Genomic DNA, 17492 nt, shown 5'->3' with positions numbered 1-17492 from the left:
TTTTTTTTATTTTTTTCTTTCCTGGCCTACTGGATGTTTCCTATTTCTATTTCTTTAAACATACTGGTGGTGGTTTAGTCACTAAGTCATGTCCAACTCTTGTGGCCCCACGGACTATAGCCTGCCAGGTTCCTCTGCCCGTGGGATTTTCCAGGCAAGGATACTGAAGTGGGTTATCATTTCCTTCTCCAGAGGATCTTCCCGACACAGGGATCAAACCCAGATCTCCTGCATTGCAAGTAGAATCTTTACCTACTGGCTACCAGGGAAGCCCTTTGAACATGCTGAACATGTTCCTATAAAAGTCTCTCTCAGATTGGCCTAGAATATATGGTTTCCACATGTACTCATTCTCATGGCATTTTTTCCTCCCTTGAGTATTAATAGTTTTTTTTTTTTTTTTAATCTCAGGCCTAGTCTTCAGTAAAATTTGTTTTCTGTGGGAACCTTGTATATTCTGGGTAGAGATGATAATCCCAGGGTTGTTTGTCTCTAGGGATATCCTGTTATTTTTATCACTTTGCACCAGTTTTTCATGTAAATTTCTTTATTTGAATTCTACATTTTGTATTCATGGATAATGACAATCAAGGTCCCTCCTCCTATATACATCACATGCTTGAAAACACTGGTGTCTTCTGGCTGACTTTTCACACCTGACCATGAGTCCCTCGCTGAGACACTAGACCACAGTGAAACCTTTCTTGCTGATTCTTTCCCTCATGGAAGCACTTCCAGGCATCCAGTTTTCTACAGAACATTCCATTCCACATTTCCACATACACTGGACTGACCCCCATCATGAGGCTGAAAACCTTAGGACGTCATCTTTCTTTTTGCATACTATGTACTTAGGGTGGAAGACTCTGCAACTTTCTCCTCCTTCAACCAATCCAACCTCCCTCTCCTTATGTGTTTCTACTTCTCTCAGACCACTGGTTCTCAATCTAGTTGCTAACTCTATCAATATTAACCTGATATTAACCTATTAGCTTTTTTTAAGGGCAAAATAGAAATAGAACAAAACAGATATCCACCCCCAAATCAATTAAACTGGAACCTGTGTGGTGGATCCTGGGCTGCCATGGTTCTTTTTTTCTTCTTTCTCTCCCTCTCTACCTTTTCTTTTCTTTTTCTCTCTTTCTTTCTCTCTTCTTTTAAATCCTCTGGTTATTCTAATCTATTTAACCAAGGTTACAAACATCTATTCTGGACCCAGGTCAATTAACACCTCTGATGAAATCTCCTCCAGCATCTCCAGGCATCCGTTCTCTTTCTACGTGCTGAGCACGTCCCCCCTTGCTCTTTCAGCACTAATCACATTTACTCTCCCAACACCAGATGAACATCCCCTCTAGTTTGGAAATGCATCTTATATCTTAAACCTCACTGTCTTCCCAACACCTTGACAGTATCTGGTGTATCATAGTTCAGCAGGATAAAAGGATGAGTAAATGGATGGGTGAACTGACCCAACATTGAAGCTCTATTAATCATTAAGACTTGATAATCTTTTGTTTTTCTCTAGGATTGCAGTCAAAAAACAAAAAAAAAAAGAAAATAGAGTTGTTGGTTTCCCTGGGATCATATGGAAAGAAAAACACCATCACCTTCCAGAGATAGTTCTTGCTGCCAAATGAAAAGCAACATGCTTCATGAAAAGCCTACCAACCTCTGAAGTCTCTCTCTTAAATCCACAATGCTTCTTTTTCTCCTTCAATTCCCATGATGTTTCCATTTGTTATTCCCTAATGAGGAGAATCAGCAGTGAGGTATGCCAGGACTTCTTTCTCACACAGCTAATGCCAATCTCTGGCTAGCAAAACAAAATTGAACTAAAAAGAGAATGTTAAAAAGACTTTAAAGTAATTGTCACAGTTCTTCACATGATGAATACGCTCTGCCAGTTCCATTACCACGAGTCTGTACCATGCAGTTTTGCTCTTGTCCACATTCCTGTGTCTTGTTCAGTCATTGGTGAATACGCGCACGCATTCATTCTGCAAATACTTGCCGAACATCTGCCACAAACACAGACCTCTGCTTTTTAAGTCTTAGCTTTGTGATTTAACTCTACACCTCCAGAGGGGAAAATGTATTTGTAACCAAAAACCATTAAGTTAAATCATGTGAAATTGTCTCTATTAAGTCATATTTTACCAAAAAACAACAAAAAACCCAAAACCCAGGAATTTCATACAGCCAAATTTAATACCAAGCCTTATGAATTGTGTAAGATAAGTCAACCAACATAATAAGCTAATTAACAGAGCTGATTGTACACTTTTATTCATTAGATAGCATGGTACTTAAGATCTGAGAGTTTTTGAAGAGGTCTGACAATCCTTAAACAGAAAGAGGAGAAGAAGGAGAAGGAGGAGAAAAAGAAGAAAGAAAGGCTCAAAGTACAAGGGAAAAATGCAAACTCAATATTGATAAATTTTAATTAAATGTCAATAATTAAATGTTAATTTAATTATTAAAATCCTAATTTATAACTAATAAATTTAATTAAATGTCAATTCTCATGTCTTCACTAATTTTTATTCTTTTTATTAATAAACTTCTCACACTTTTGTAAATAAATTTAAGTTAGTTTTCCTCACTTACCAGAAATTCTCAAGAATGAACATGGTTGTTGAGAGATCACAATACAAATAATTTCAAAAGCACATTTTTTTCACTGCTTCATTTACTGTTTAATTGGAGGATAATCAACACAATGTTGTGCTCATTTCTGCCATACATCAACATGAATCAGCCATTGATATACATACGTCCCTTCCCTCTTAAACCTCCCTCCCACCCCGCTAGGTTGTCACACAGCACCAAATTGAGCTCCCTGTGTTATATAGCAAGTTCCCACTGTCTATTTTCCATATGGTAATGTATATGTTTCCATGCTACCCTCTCAATTTGTCCACCCTCTCCTTCCCCCGCTTTGTCCAAAGTCTGTTCTCTATGTGCGTCTCTCTATTGCTACTCTGCAAATAGGTTCGTCAGTACCGTTTTCCTAGATTCCATATATATGCATTAATATAAGATATTTGTCTTTCTCTTTTTGACTTACTTTGTATAACAGGCTCTAGATTCACCCACCTCACTAGAACTGATTCAAATTCATTCTTTCTTATGGCTGAGTAATATTCCATTGTATATATTTACCACAACCTCTTTATCCATTTGTCTCTCAAGGGACATCTAGGCTGTTTCCATGTCCTGGGTACTGTAAATAGTGCTGCAATGAACACTGCAGTACATGTGTCTTTTAGTATTGTGGTTTTCTTAAGGTATTATGCCCAGTAGTGGGATTGCTGGGTCCTGTGGTAGTTTAATTCCTAGTTTTTAAAGAAATCTCTGCACTGTTCTCCACAGTGGCTGTATCATTTTACATTCCCGACAAGAGTTCAAGAGGATCTTCTTTTCTCCACATCCTCTCCAGAATTTATCGTTTGTGGATTTTTTTGATGATGGCCATCCTCACCAGTGTGAAGTGATATCTCATTGCATTTCTCTAATAATAAGCTATGCTGAGCATTTTGTCATGTGTTTATTGGCCATGTGTATGCCTTCTTTGGATGTCTGTTTAGGTCTTCTGTCCATTTTTTCATTGAGTTGTTTATTTTTTTGATATTGAACTGCATGAGCTGTTTGTATATTTTGAAGATTAATACTTTGTTGGTGGCTTTATTTGCAATTAATTTCTCCCATTCTGAGAGTTGTCTTTTCATCTTGATTATGGCTTCTTTTGCTATGCAAAAGCTTTTAAATTTAATTAGGTACAAAGATTTATTTTCATTTTTATTTCCATTACTGTAGGAGGCAAGTCATAGAGGATCTTGCTGTGATTTATGTCAAAGAGTGTTCTGCCTATATTTTCCTCTAAGATTTTTATATTTTCTGGCCTTATATTTAGGTCTTTAAGCCATTTTGAGTTCATTTTTATGTATGGTGTTTGGAAGTGTTTTAATTTCTTTCTTTTACATGTAGAAGTCCAGTTTTCCCAGAACCACTTATTGAAGAGACTGTCTTTTCTCCATTATGTATTCTTGTATCTTTTGTCAAAGATTAGGTGCCCACAGGGGCATGGGTTTCTCTCTGGGCTTTCTATCTTATTCCATTGGTCTATATTTTTGCTTTGTGTCAGTATCATACTGTCTTAATGACTGTAGCTTTGTAGTTAACCTGAAGACAGGAAGATTGAGTCTTCCAGCTGCATTTTTCTCTCTCAGGATTTTTTTTTTTTTTTCCTATTTGGGGATCTTTAGTGTTTCCACACAAATTGTGATTTTTTTTATTCTAGTTCTGTGAACAATGCAATTGGTAACTTGATAGGGATTGCACTGAATCTGTAGATTATTTGGGTAGTATAGTCATTTTCACAATATTAATTGTTCCAACCCAAGAACATTGTATATCTCTCCATCTGATTATGTTGTCTTTGATTTCTTTCATCAGTGTCATAGTTTTGTGTATACAGGTCTTTTGTCTTCTTAAGTAGGTTTATTCCTAGGTATTTTATTCTTTTAGTTGCAATGATGAATTGGATTGATTCCTTAATTTCTCTGATATCTTATTGTTACTGTACAGGAATGCAAGGGATTTCTGTGTATTGATTTTGTATCCCGAAACATTACTAAATTCACTGATAAGCTCTAGTAATATAACATCTTTAGAATTTTCTATGATAGTATCATGTTGTTTGCAAACAGTGAGAATTTTACTTCATTATCAATCTGAATTCCTTCTATTTCTTTTTCTTCTCTGACTACCATCGTTAGGACTTCCAAAACTATGTTGAATAATAGTGGCAAGAGTCAGCACCATTGTCTTGTTCCTGATCTCAGAGGAAATGCTTTCAGTTCAGAGGAAATGCTTTCAGTTTTTCACCATTGAGAAAATGTTTGCTGTGGGTTTGTTATATATGTCCTTTATTATGTTGAGGTAGGTTCCTTCTATGCCTATTTTTTGAAGAGTTTTTTTTTTCATAAATGGGTGTTGAATTTTGTTGAGAGCTTTTTCTGCATTCTGTTGAGATTTTGATATGATTTTTATCTTTCAATTTGTTAATATGAAATATCACATCATTTTTTATTGATTTGAAAATATTGAACAGTCCTTGCATCCCTGGAATAAACTCAGCTTGAACATGGTGTATGATCCTTTTAATGTGTTGTTAGATTCCGTTTGCTAGAATTTTGTTAAAGATTTTTGCATTTATGTTCATCAGCGATATTGGCCTATAATTTTCTTTTTTGTGTGTGATGTCTTTAGCTTTGGTATCACGGTGATGGCGGCCTTGTAGAATGAATTTGGAAGGGTTCCTGCATCTGCAATTTTTTTGGAAGTGCTTGAGAAGAACAGGCATTGGCTCTTCTCTAAGGATTCTTTGATAGAATTCTATCAAAAACTATTTGATAGAATTCAGCTGTGAAGCCCTGGGATTTTGCTTTGGGGAGACTTTTTTTTCTTCTATCACAGTTTTGATTTCAGTGATTGTGATTGGTCTGTTCAAAATTCCTATTTCTTCCTGATTCAGTCTTAGAAGGTTGAACTTTTCTAAGAATCTGTCCATTTCTTTCAGGTTGTCCATTTTATTGGCATATAGTTGCTCATAATAGTCTCTTATTTTGTATTTCTTTATTGTCTATTGTAACTTCTCCTTTTGCATTTCTAATTTTGTTTATTTGAGTCTTCTCTCTTTTCTTCTTCATGAGTCTGGCTAATGGTTTGTCAATTTTTTTTATCTTCTCAGACCAGCTTTTAGATTTATTGATCATTACTATTGTTTCTTTCATTTTTTTAAATTTATTTTTGATCTGATTTTTATTATTTCTTTCCTTTTACTGACTTTGGGGCTTTTCTGTCCTTTTTTCAGTTGATTTAGGTGTAAGGTTAGGCTGTTTTTTCAATGTCTTTATTGTTTCTGGAGATAGGATTCTATTCCTATAAACTTCCCTCTTAGAACTGCTTTTACTGCATCCAATAGGTTTTCAGTCATCATGTTTCATTGTCATTTATTCTAGGTATCTTTCATCTCCTCTTTGATTTCTTCAGTAACATGTTGGTTATTTATGAGTATATTATTTAATCTCCATGTGTTTGTGTTTTTTACAGGTTTTTTTTTTCCCTATAATTGATATCTAGTCTCATAGCATTATGGTCAGAAAAGATGCTTGATAATTTCAGTTTTTTTTAATTTACTGAGGCTTGATTTGTGACCCAAGATGTGATCTATAATGGAGAATGTTCCATGTGCACATGAGAAAAAAAGTGTATTCTTCTGCTTTTGGATGTAACATCCTGACGATATCAACTGGTCCATCTAAGGCAATGTGTCATTTAAGGCTTGTGTGCCCTTATTAATTTTCTGTCTTGATGCTCTGTCCATTGGTGTTATTGGAGTGTTAAAGTCCCCAAATATTATTGTGTTACTGTCAGTTTCCCCTTCTATGTCTGTTAGTGTTTGCCTTATGTATTGAGGTGCCCCAATGTACATAAATATTTACAGTTGTTATGTCTTCCTCTTGGATGAGGCTTCCCTGGTGGTTCAGTGGTAAAGAATCCACCTGCAATGCAGGGGACACAGGAGACACAGTTCAATCCCTGGGTCAGGAAGATGCCCTGGAGTAGGAAATAGCAAGCCATTTCAGTATTTCTGCTTGGAAAATCCCATGGACAGAGGAGTCTGGCAGGCCACAGTCCATGGGATCACAAAGAGTCAGACACATGTAAGCATTCACATGACAAATTGGTTCTGCTAACCTCTTTCAATTTTTGCCTTTTATTTCTGCTAGTGTTCACCTTATTTATTGAGGTGCCCCTACGTTGGCTGCATACATATTTACAATTGTCATGCCTTCTTGTTTTGATCTCTTGATCACTATGTAGCGTCCTTCCTTATCTCTTGTAAGTCTCTACTTTTAAGGTCTATTTTGTCTGATATGAGAATTGCTTCTCCAACTTTCTTTGGATTTCTATTTGCATGGAATTTCTTCTCAGTTTCAGTGTGTATGTGCCTCTAGATATGAAGTGGGTCTCTTATAGACAGCATAAATATAGGTCTTACTTTTGTAAGTAAGTCTCTGTATCCATTCAGCCAGTCTCTGTCTTTTGGTTAGAGTGTTTAACCCACTTACATTTAAAACAATTATTCATATATATATTCCTATTGGCATTTTAATTATTTTGGATTTGTTTTTGTTGGTCTTTTCCTTCTCTTATGCTTCCTACTTAAAGAAATTCCTTTAGCATTTGTTCTAAAGCTGATTTGATGGTGGTGAATTCTGTTAACTTTTACTTGTCTGTAAAGCTTTTGATTCTTCCATCAATTTTGAATGAGATCCTTGCTGAGTAGAGCAATCTTGTAGATTTTTCCCTTTCATTGCTGTTGTTATTGTTCAGTCACTAAGTCATGTCTGACTCTTTGTCACCCCCAGCAGTACATCCCGCCACTCCTTTCTGGAAACTCTCCTTTGTAGAGTTTCTGATGAAAGATCAGCTATTAAGCTTATGGGGTTTCCCTTGGATGTTACTTGCTGCTTTCCTCTTGCTGCTTTTAATATTTTTTCCTTTGTGTTTAATTTTTGTTAGTTTGATTAATATGTGTCTTAGTTTGTTTCTCCTTGGTTTTATTCTGATGGGACTCTCTGAGCTTCTTGGAGTTGATTGACTACTTTCCCAAGTTAGGAAAGTTTTCAACTATAATCTCTTCAAAAATTTTCTCAGACCCTATCTTTTTCTCTTCTTCTTCTGAGCCCCCTGTAATTTGAATGTTGGTGCACTTAATGTTATCCTAGAAGTGTGTGAGACTGTCCTCAATATTTTTAATTTGTTTTTCTTTATTCTGCTCTTCAGCAGTTATTTTCATCATTCTAGCTTCCAGCTCACTTATCCATTCCTCTGCCACAGTTATTCTGCTCTTGATTCCTTCCACAGTATTTTTAATTTCAATCATTGCGTTGTTTTTCACTGTTTGTTTTTTCTTTATTTCTTCTTGGTTCTTGTTAAGTGTGTTAAGTATTCTTGCATTTTCTCCATTTTGTTTTCAAGATTTTGGATCTTTACTATTATTACTTTGTGTTCTTTCTCAGGTGGTTTGCCTATTTCATTTGTTGATCTTGTGGATTTTTACCTTTTTCCTTCCTTTGCACAATACTTCTCTGTCTTTCCATTTTCTTAACTTACTGTCTTTGAAGTCTCTTTCCCCAGGCTATAGGGTCATAGTTCCCTTTGTTTTTGGTCTCTGTCCTCAGTGAGTGAGGTTGGTCCAGTGGCTTATGAAGGCTTCATGTTGGGAGGGACTGTGCCTGTGTTCTGGTGGAAGGAGGTGAGTTTATCCCCCTCTGATGGACAGAGTTGTGTGAGGTGGTGTGTTTTGGGATATCTGTTGATGATTGAGTTTGTGTTCTTGTATTCTTGTTTGAGTGAGGCATCTTGAGGTGGGTGCTGCCAGCAGTTGGGGTGGTGCCAGGTCTTGGATACAGATGAAAGTCTTTGTGGGAGTTCTCATTGATTAATATTCCTTGAGGTCAGTATTTCTTCAGAAGTCTTGTGCCCTGAACTCAGTGCTTCCATCCCAGAGTCTCAAGCCCAACCTCTGGTCAGAGAATGAAGACCGAACAAGCCATCTGTTATGGCAATAAAGGGTAATAAACAAACAAAAAACTAATAAACAAACAAAATAACAAGAAACAAAAAACAAGCCCCAGACAAATGGTAAAAGCAAATTCAGACAAATAACAACAAAAACAAACGAACACACACACACAAAAAACCAAAACAGACCTAAGAAAACAAAGTACAAGAGAGTGACCCAGTGAGTAAAGGAAACCAAAAATATCAAACAATTAAAAACAAAACTAACTAAAACAGAAAAAAGACCAAAGCAGAATGCCAGGTGAGGAATAAAGCAAAGAAAAGAAAACAAACAAACAAGCATAATGAAAAACAAGAAAAGTGGAAAAGCAAAGTTAAATAAAAGTATATTAAAAAGATCTATGTGTGTATATATATATATGTATAATAACAAGGAAAGAACAAGAACAAAATAAAAAGAAACATAAAAACGCAGATCTGTAGAAAGCCAAAGTTGAAGTAGAAATATATAAAGGAAATAAAAAGTGTGCTTAAAAAAAAACAAAAACAAGAAAAAGCTCTCAAATGCCTGAATAGAGATAACAGTAATAAATCATCAATCACAGCAACAGAGAAAAAAATCCAGAACTATAGGACAAATCAAAATATAAGAATACTAATAACTGTCTTTTATGTGTTCCATAAAACACAGTCAGTGTCCTTTTCCCAGCTGTGGGCCATAGCACACCGCCATCTATCTAGGAAGCCCTCCAATATGGCATTGGAGGTCTGGTCTTTGGACCTGCTGTGGGACTAATTAGCTCACTTATCTGACCCTACTCCTGCGTGTTCTAGCCTCCAATGTCCACAGCTGCCAGAGCTAGGGCATTTTCTTTTCTGGGAATGCTCATATATTTATGACATAGGCACAGAGTTTGCCTAGGTGATTGTGTGGATTTAATCTTCACCTTGTACAGCTGGTGGAAAGGTTTTCCAACCTCTTCCTTAGCCATTCCATCCCTGGATCCCAATCGTGGGGGTGCTTCACTCATGGGTCAGACAGTGACGAATCTGCCTGCAATGTGGGAGAGTCAGGTTTGATCCCTGGGTTATCAAAATCCCTGAAGAAGAGAATGGCAACCCAAACCAGTATTTGCACCTGGAAAATTCTACGGAAAGAGGAGCCTGGAGGGCTATAGTCCATGGGGTTGCAAAGACTCAGACCCATTGAGCGACTAACACTTTCCCTTCCCCTTTCTTTATGTGAGTCCTCCACAGAAGCTTGCTCCTGAGGCTTCCCTGGAGGACTTGGGTCTGCTCCAGTGAGGACTGGTTGTGAAGGTGGCGTGGCTGCTTGTATAGCGGGGATCCCAGTGGCACCAAGTGCTCAGGGAAGCGAGCACCACAGGCACTGGAGATATGGTGCCATGAGGATCCTTTTCTAGCCTCTGGCAGCGCTGCCCCAGTGAGGACCTAGCGTGGAGATGGTACCGCTGCTTGTATTGCAGGGACCCCAGTAGCTCTAGGCGTATAGGAAAGCCATCAGTAACAGGTGCAGAAGATACAGCACTATTAGAATTCTCTTCTAGTCTCTGGTAGGTGGTGGTCAAAGGGCCTCCCTGACTGGTCCTTCTCTATTATTCAGCACAGGAGGCACTCAAAAGGCACCCCTGGGGGGTCCTTTACTATTGCTCAGCGTGTTAGGCGTTCAAAAGTCCACCCTTGCTGAGGTCTTTTTCTATTGGTTGCTAGTGAGTGGGGAGAGAGAGGTATTCATGATGGCTCCACCCCTTGTGATGACTCAACACTCTGCCTCCATAGCTGCCCAGCATTCCTCCAAAGGCACTCCTCACCATGGACTTCCTCGCTCCCATCCCCTCTGGTCATCTTCCCACAATCAACAACTGTCCTCACCTTGGGATTGCTCCCCAATCCCCATGCTCCTGCTCCCAGCCACGGTGCATTTCAGTGGACTTGCCTCCCTGTTCAGGGTATGTAGGACCACAACACGAATTGTTTCTGTGATCCTCAATCCATTCAGACTGTCACAGATCGGCTGCTTCACTCTCTGACAGCCTCAAATGTTTCCCTTTCTGTCCCAACTGATTGACCTGGATGCAAGTGTCTCTCCTGCTTCAGCTCACCCACCCCCAGGTACAGATCAGATGCCACTCACTCTCTCCTCCCTTCCCCACCCACCCACTTCCTTCCTTCATCCTACCAAGTTTTGCACAAAACTATATTTTCCTTTCTGGTGGTCAGGGACTCCTGCCAGTACTCAACTGATTCTCTGTGAGATCCTCTGCATCTGAAGATATATTCCTGACATCTTTGTGGAGAGAGATGTACTGTGAAGAGAGCTGTACCTATTCCTCTGCCATCTTGTCTCTCCTCAAAAGAAAAATTTAAGAAGCAATTTTCAAGTGTTTTTTTTTCCCCTAGCAAACAAAAAGCCTGTTGGATATGACATGTATTTTAATACTAGGTAGGACACAGAGATGGTGTTCTAAAAATAACAATGTCCAACCCTTTAGGGTATAAAATAGCACTGGCACTCAAGAATACCTATTTCCTTCCCCTAGAAGTCTGAGTCAATCAGAAAGAATTAGGATGTTCAGTGCATAGAAACACTACCCTCTGTTCCTAGACAATCCACTGTTGAAAGAGTTTCTGATGTAGAGCCTTTGAATCAAGGAAGAGTTACCACACTAACTACTGAGAATTCCTTGCATCCTTGTGAATTATAAATGTCAAACAGGAAAAGAGCTGAGCCTTGATGAGATCCCTGAGGGTTAGCATAATGATTTATCAGAGTCCCTTTGCTGGAAATGGGGAAACAATGTAGGTTGACTGTTGACAATGATACTCTCCAACTTCCTCCAGAGGTGGTGTGTATCTGGTAGAGCATTTCCAGCAGGGTGCACCATTGAGACACCAGAAACTGCCCAACAGGAATTAGCACCAGAAACTGGGGGAGAGGAAGAGCTCTGGAGGCTAAGGCTTACATGGTTCAACTTGGATTGAAGTTTCCTGAGAAGGGAAGTCCTGACTTGGTCCTGCCAGACTGAGCACAGTATAACCAGCCTTCTGAGAGGCCACCCCACAAATTCAGAGAGAAGGATGTGTGGGGGGAATAGCCTTCTGACACTCAGACTTTATGTTCAGTTCATTTTACTGAACTCCAGCCATTATCAAATGACCTGGGGAAGCTGGATGGGCATTCATGTTTCCTTGGGCCTAATAGGAAAGAAAGCTTCAGAGAAATACTACGTTTTTTTGTTTTCCTTTTTTATACATAAAACTCCAGTTGCTTATTTACTCTACTTATGATACGACAGACATATATCACTGCCAAGAGCTGTCTTGTTTTACATCATTATCTCCCCAAGGCCTTTTGAGTGTGTATTTGATTGCAAATACAGCAGAATACTACATCCAAAACCTCACAAGAACAGCTCCTGAGTTAGTGTCTCGATATTTATGAAAAACTGTCCAAAATGGTGAATAAAGACTAGACTCAAGCTTAAGTTTAGTTTAAAAGAAAATAAAACTTTTTGTCTCTCAGTCTCTGCTTGTGAATGTGTCTCTCTCTCATACACAAACACACACAAGTAATTTATAGAATAACCATCTATCCTTCTGTTCACCAGTCCACCTTCCAGCCCCTCCACCCTCACCTCACGGTCATTACCAACTACTCTACTGAGAGCAGTGAAATGGTTCAAGAGAATGGAATGGTGTGGCTTTTTAATAGTAGATCATTTACTGAACTCTTAAACCCCAAGATACACCCAGGGATAATAATATCTCCTTCACAGAATTGGTAGGTTGATTCACTGAGATAATGCATATAAAGACCTTGGCACCAAAGAGCAATAAATAATTGCTGTTGTTATGTTATCATGCAAGGCTTTTGATATAAATCTTTTCAAATTTGACTCTAATGTATGTGACATTAGACAGCCAAGAGGATTAAACCTGAAAATGGAGGATAATATATGGCAGAGTAGCTTAGTACTCTCCTTTATCTAATTGGTGGATTCAGTGATTTTTTTTTTTAAGGGAGGCTGTTTTGTGTGTGTGAGGCAAAATATACACTATACAAAATTTGCCATTTGATCAATTTTTAACAATAGAGTTTTGTGGCATTAAGTACATTCATGTTGTGCAACCATCACCACTATCCATCTGCAGACGTTTTTCATCATCCCAAACTGAAACTCTCATTAAAGAGTAACTCTCCATTCCCTACCACCCCAACCTGGTAGCCACTATTTTACTTTCTATCTCTGTGACTTTGACTTTTTTTTTTTTAAATAATAGCCATCCTAGTGGGGTATGAAGTGGTGTCTCATTGTGGTTTCAATTTATACATCCCTAATTAATTATTAATGATGTTGAGCATCTCTTCATGTGGTTATTGATTTTTAGTATTTTTTTCTTTGGAGAAATTTCTGTTTAAGTCCTTTGCCTGTTTGCTGTTATCATTGCTGCTGAGTTGTATGAGATCTTTATATATTCTGGGAAGTAATTCCTTATCAGATATATGATTTGCAGGAAGTTTTTAAAGTTGAAGTCTAATTCACCTACTTTTCCTTTTGTTGCCTGTGCTTTTGGTGTCATTGAATCCAAGTCAATCCATATAAAGCTTTCCCCCTATGTTTTCTTCTAAGAGTCTTATACTTTATTAGTTCTTATGTTTAGGTTTTTGATTCATTTTGAGTTAATTTTTGTATATGGTATAAGGTAAGGTTCCAATTTCATTCTTTTGCAATGTGAATATCCCAGTATCATTTGTTGATCAATGATTTTTTTTAACCATGTGCTAGCCTGCTAAAGTCAATCTACATGGAAAGGACAAGAGAAAAGAGGATCAGGAAGACACTGAATCATTTCACAGATTGTGTTCTAATATGTTTATTTTCATAGCTATATTATAGATATTCTTACATCCTCCATATAGCATTATGAAGTAGTAGTATTTTGTTCTGAAAAGTACTATAGAGTTGAAAATAGAAATATTACTATCCTTCTGACCAAAAAGAAAATTGTCACTAGTTTAACTCAGGTATGGCCAATTTTGCATTAAGTCATAAATAGTTTTGTATTTAGGAAGATTTCTAGTCTGACAAATCCTGATTTGACCAATAGGGTGCAAAAAAGACTAAGGTTGAGTAATCTTTCAAATGGAGAGAATAGAGTAATTCTAAAGTTAAAAAAAAGGAGAAAAGAAAGAAACTCAAGGAAAAAGAGTATAAACTGGGGATGCTATTAAATCTATTATTATAAACAATTTTGAAATATATTCTAAGAGTGCACCCAAAAAAAAGCTGTATGACTTCATCATTATTTATCCCATACTAAATGGATCACAATAAACTGTGGAAAATTCTGAAAGAGATGGGAATACCAGACCACCTGACCTGCTTCTTGAGGAACCTGTATGCAGGTCAGGAAGCAACAGTTAGAACTGGACATGGAACAACAGACTGGTTCCAAATTGGGAAAGGAGTACGTCAAGGCTGTATATTGTCACCCTGCTTATTTAACTTATATGCAGAGTACATCATGAGAAACACTGGGCTGGAAGAAGCACAAGCTGGAATCAAGATTGCCGGGAGAAATATCAATAACCTCAGATATGCAGATGACACCACCCTTATGGCAGAAAGTGAAGAGGAATTAAAAAGCCTCTTGATGAAAGTGAAAGAGAAGAGTGAAAAAGTTGGCTTAAAGCTCAACATTCAGAAAACTAAGATCATGGCATCTGGTCCCATCACCTCATGGGAAATAGATGGGGAGACAGTGGAAACAGTGTCAGACTTTATTTTTGGGGGCTCCAAAATTACTGCAGATGGTGACTGCAGCCATGAAATTAAAAGACGCTTACTCCTTGGGAGGAAAGTTATGACCAACCTAGATAGCATATTAAAAAGCAGAGACATCACTTTGTCAACAAAGCTCTGTCTGGTCAAGGTTATGGTTTTTCCACCGGTCATGTATGGATGTGAGAGTTGGACTGTGAAGAAAGCTGAGTGCCGAAAAATTGATGCTTTTGAACTGTGGTGTTGGAGAAGACTCTTGATAGTCCCTTGGACTGCAAGGAGATCCAACCAGTCCATCCTAAAGGAGATCAGTCCTGGGTGTTCATTGGAGGGACTGATGCTGAAGCTGAAATGCCAATACTTTGGCCACCTGATGTGAAGAGCTGACTCATTTGAAAAGACCCTGATGCTGGGAGGGATTGGGGGCAGGAGAGAAGGGGACGACAGAGGATGAGATGGCTCGATGGCATCACTGACTCGATGGACATGAGTTTGAGTAAACTTCGGGAGTTGGTGATGGACAGGAAGGCCTGGCGTGCTGCGATTCATGGGGTCGCAAAGAGTTGGACACGACTGAGTGGCTGAACTGAACTGACTGAAAATGGAAATATTTCTGTTTTAAAATTAAACAGGGAGAATGGGAGAGAGGCTCAAAAGGGAGGGGATAAATGTATACTTATGGCTGATTCATGTTGTTGTATGGCAGAAATCAACAGAATATTGTAAAGCAATTATCCTCCAATTAAAAATAAATTTTAAAAGTTAAACAACAGACTGAGAAAATGAGAATATTCACACCTGCAGTTAATCAACAGTGGGACAGGATAACAACTCTAGAATGGGATAGTGATCCATTTTCCCCTTTGTCATCATCTCTGAGTCTATTCATTCCCAAAGCCTATCAGCTTATTTTCCAAATTGTTCTGGCATCACTTTCCTGTTTGGAAGGAAAATGGGAACAAATGAATGAATGGGGAAGGACAAAAAGGAAAACAGATCTATTTTCATGTAGGACCTTTTTTTTCTTTTATTCATTAAAGTGCAATTATCATTAACACATTTTCAAAGGTAATGATCAACCCAATGAAGGTGTATATTTTGATGGTGTTGGTTAAATGTTTTCTTAGAGACCCAGTAAGATAAAAGGATTACAAGACTCAGCAGAATCCTACAGAGCTCTGTATTTGTTAGGCACTCAGTTGTGTCCAACTCTGTGGCCTGTAGCCCACCAGGGCTCTGTTCATGAAATTCTCCTGGAAAGAATCCTAGAGTGGGTTGTCATCTCTTTTTCCAGGGGATCTTCCCGACCCAGGGATTGAACCCAGGTGTCTCACATTGCAGGCAAATTCTTTACCATCTGAGCCACCAAGGAAGCCCCTGCAAAACTTTAGGAGTGCCCAAATCTCAAGAGAGGGTAAGATACAAATTATATGCAAAATAGGAAAGTTGTAAGTAAATTAATATATAACATAGAACACTTCCAGGGGCTTCCCAGGTGGCACTAGTGATAAAGAACCCACCTGCCAATGAAGGAGAGCTAAGAGGTGCAGGTTCGACCCTGGGTTGGGAAGTTCCCCTGGAGGAGGGCATGGCAACACACTCTAGGATTCTAGTCTGGAGAATCCCATGGACAGAGGAGCCTGGCAGGCTGCAGTCCATGGGGTCACACAGAGTCAGACACGACTGAAGGGACTTAGCATGCTGTATGACTTTCTTGACACAAGAGAAGTCATTTTCTGCCTTAACCATTTTGTGCTCTAAGCCTGGCCACAATGCTTGTCCTTGAACAAGTCTCAGTAATTAATGAGAACAAATTAAGGGAACAATTAAGGGAACAAAAGAATGCAGTTCAGTGGGAGTCTTTCACTGAGAGTGCTAAAGATCAGCCTGAAGCCCTCAACCACCAGATCATCTAAGAGGGATTCTTGAGAGTCCCTTGGACTGCAAGGAGATCAAACAAGTCAATCCCAAAGAAAATCAACCCTGAATATTCATTGGACGGACTGATATTGAAGCTCCAATACTTTGGCCACCTGATGCGAAGTCAACTCATCGGTAAAGGCTTTGATGCTGGGAAAGATTCAAGGCAGGAGGAGAAGGGGACGACAGAGGATGAGATGGTTGGATGGCATCACCGATTCAATGGACATGAGTTTGAACAAACTCCAAGAGATTGTGAAGGACAGGGAAGCCTGGCATGCTGCAGTCCTTGGGGTTGTAAAGAGTTGGACATGACTGAGCGACTGAACAACAACAAGAGAAAATGATGTTGACCTTTGATGACTCTAGTGACTTCAGCCAATTAAAGTTTGGACTGCTAACTGTCCAAGTCGCTTCATGAATATGCATATACACTTAACTTAAAACTTCCCCAATGTTGCTGTTCCAGCTGATACTGCTTTGGGAAAGATATCTAGTGTTCTCCTTACTTGTTGCAAGTAAAAACATCCTTCCTTCTCCTATGCTTTGGCTTGGTGTGTCTTTTGGCTCGACACTCACCAAGAGGCAAACCCAGTTTTCAGGTAATGATCCTATTGAAATATAGGATTTCTCGAAAGAGAAATTGATTTTTCACTGGTGTAACATGTTATTTCTTCCCAGCGCATGGATGTTCTGAAAGGGTTAAGGCCTTCTTTCATCAAAAATAGAAAGTACAAGAGTGAAAAACACCCATTTTGTTTTCAAAACGAAAAGTGAAAGAGAAATAAGCCAAATCAAGCAGCTACCCATTTCCTCCTGCACAGTGTTTTAAAGCGTGCCTGTTCTTATCCTGCTTTTTTCCTGTTAGTTTTCATTTGGCTACTCCATATCTCCACACACAGGGAGACTAGAACTTCCTTGAATTTCTATGAATCTATTTTGTGAGTTTGAGTTGTTCTTTCCTGGCAAGGTTCAAATGCATGTTGATAAAAGGAGACAAGTTTACAAAATAATGAAGTTTCAGCTGACCAGTTCCCTAATTTGGAAACTTAAGGGATCACTGAACATTTCTGTGCTTTCATTTCATCATTGAAAAGCGCCAATATAGTGACTATCTCCTAGTATTTGAAGATATTTTAGTCAAGAGTTCTTCTACAGCTTCCCAGAAAT

General features: G+C 38.5%; 1 protein-coding gene across 1 annotated transcript in view; it reads left to right on the top strand.

The window, feature by feature from the left end:
- The window catches only part of C9 (complement C9), a 47288-nt gene extending 44842 nt beyond the window's left edge, over positions 1–2446 (top strand). The window contains exon 10 of the mRNA XM_065905638.1: positions 1529–2446. The gene's annotated coding sequence lies outside the window, so the exon portion shown is untranslated. The remainder of the gene's footprint in view (positions 1–1528) is intronic.
- The last annotated feature ends 15046 nt before the right edge of the window (positions 2447–17492 follow it).

The sequence above is a fragment of the Muntiacus reevesi genome, chromosome 14 (genome assembly GCF_963930625.1).
Source record: "Muntiacus reevesi chromosome 14, mMunRee1.1, whole genome shotgun sequence".
Lineage (NCBI taxonomy): Eukaryota > Metazoa > Chordata > Mammalia > Artiodactyla > Cervidae > Muntiacus > Muntiacus reevesi.
This window is presented reverse-complemented; position numbering and strand designations above follow the sequence as displayed.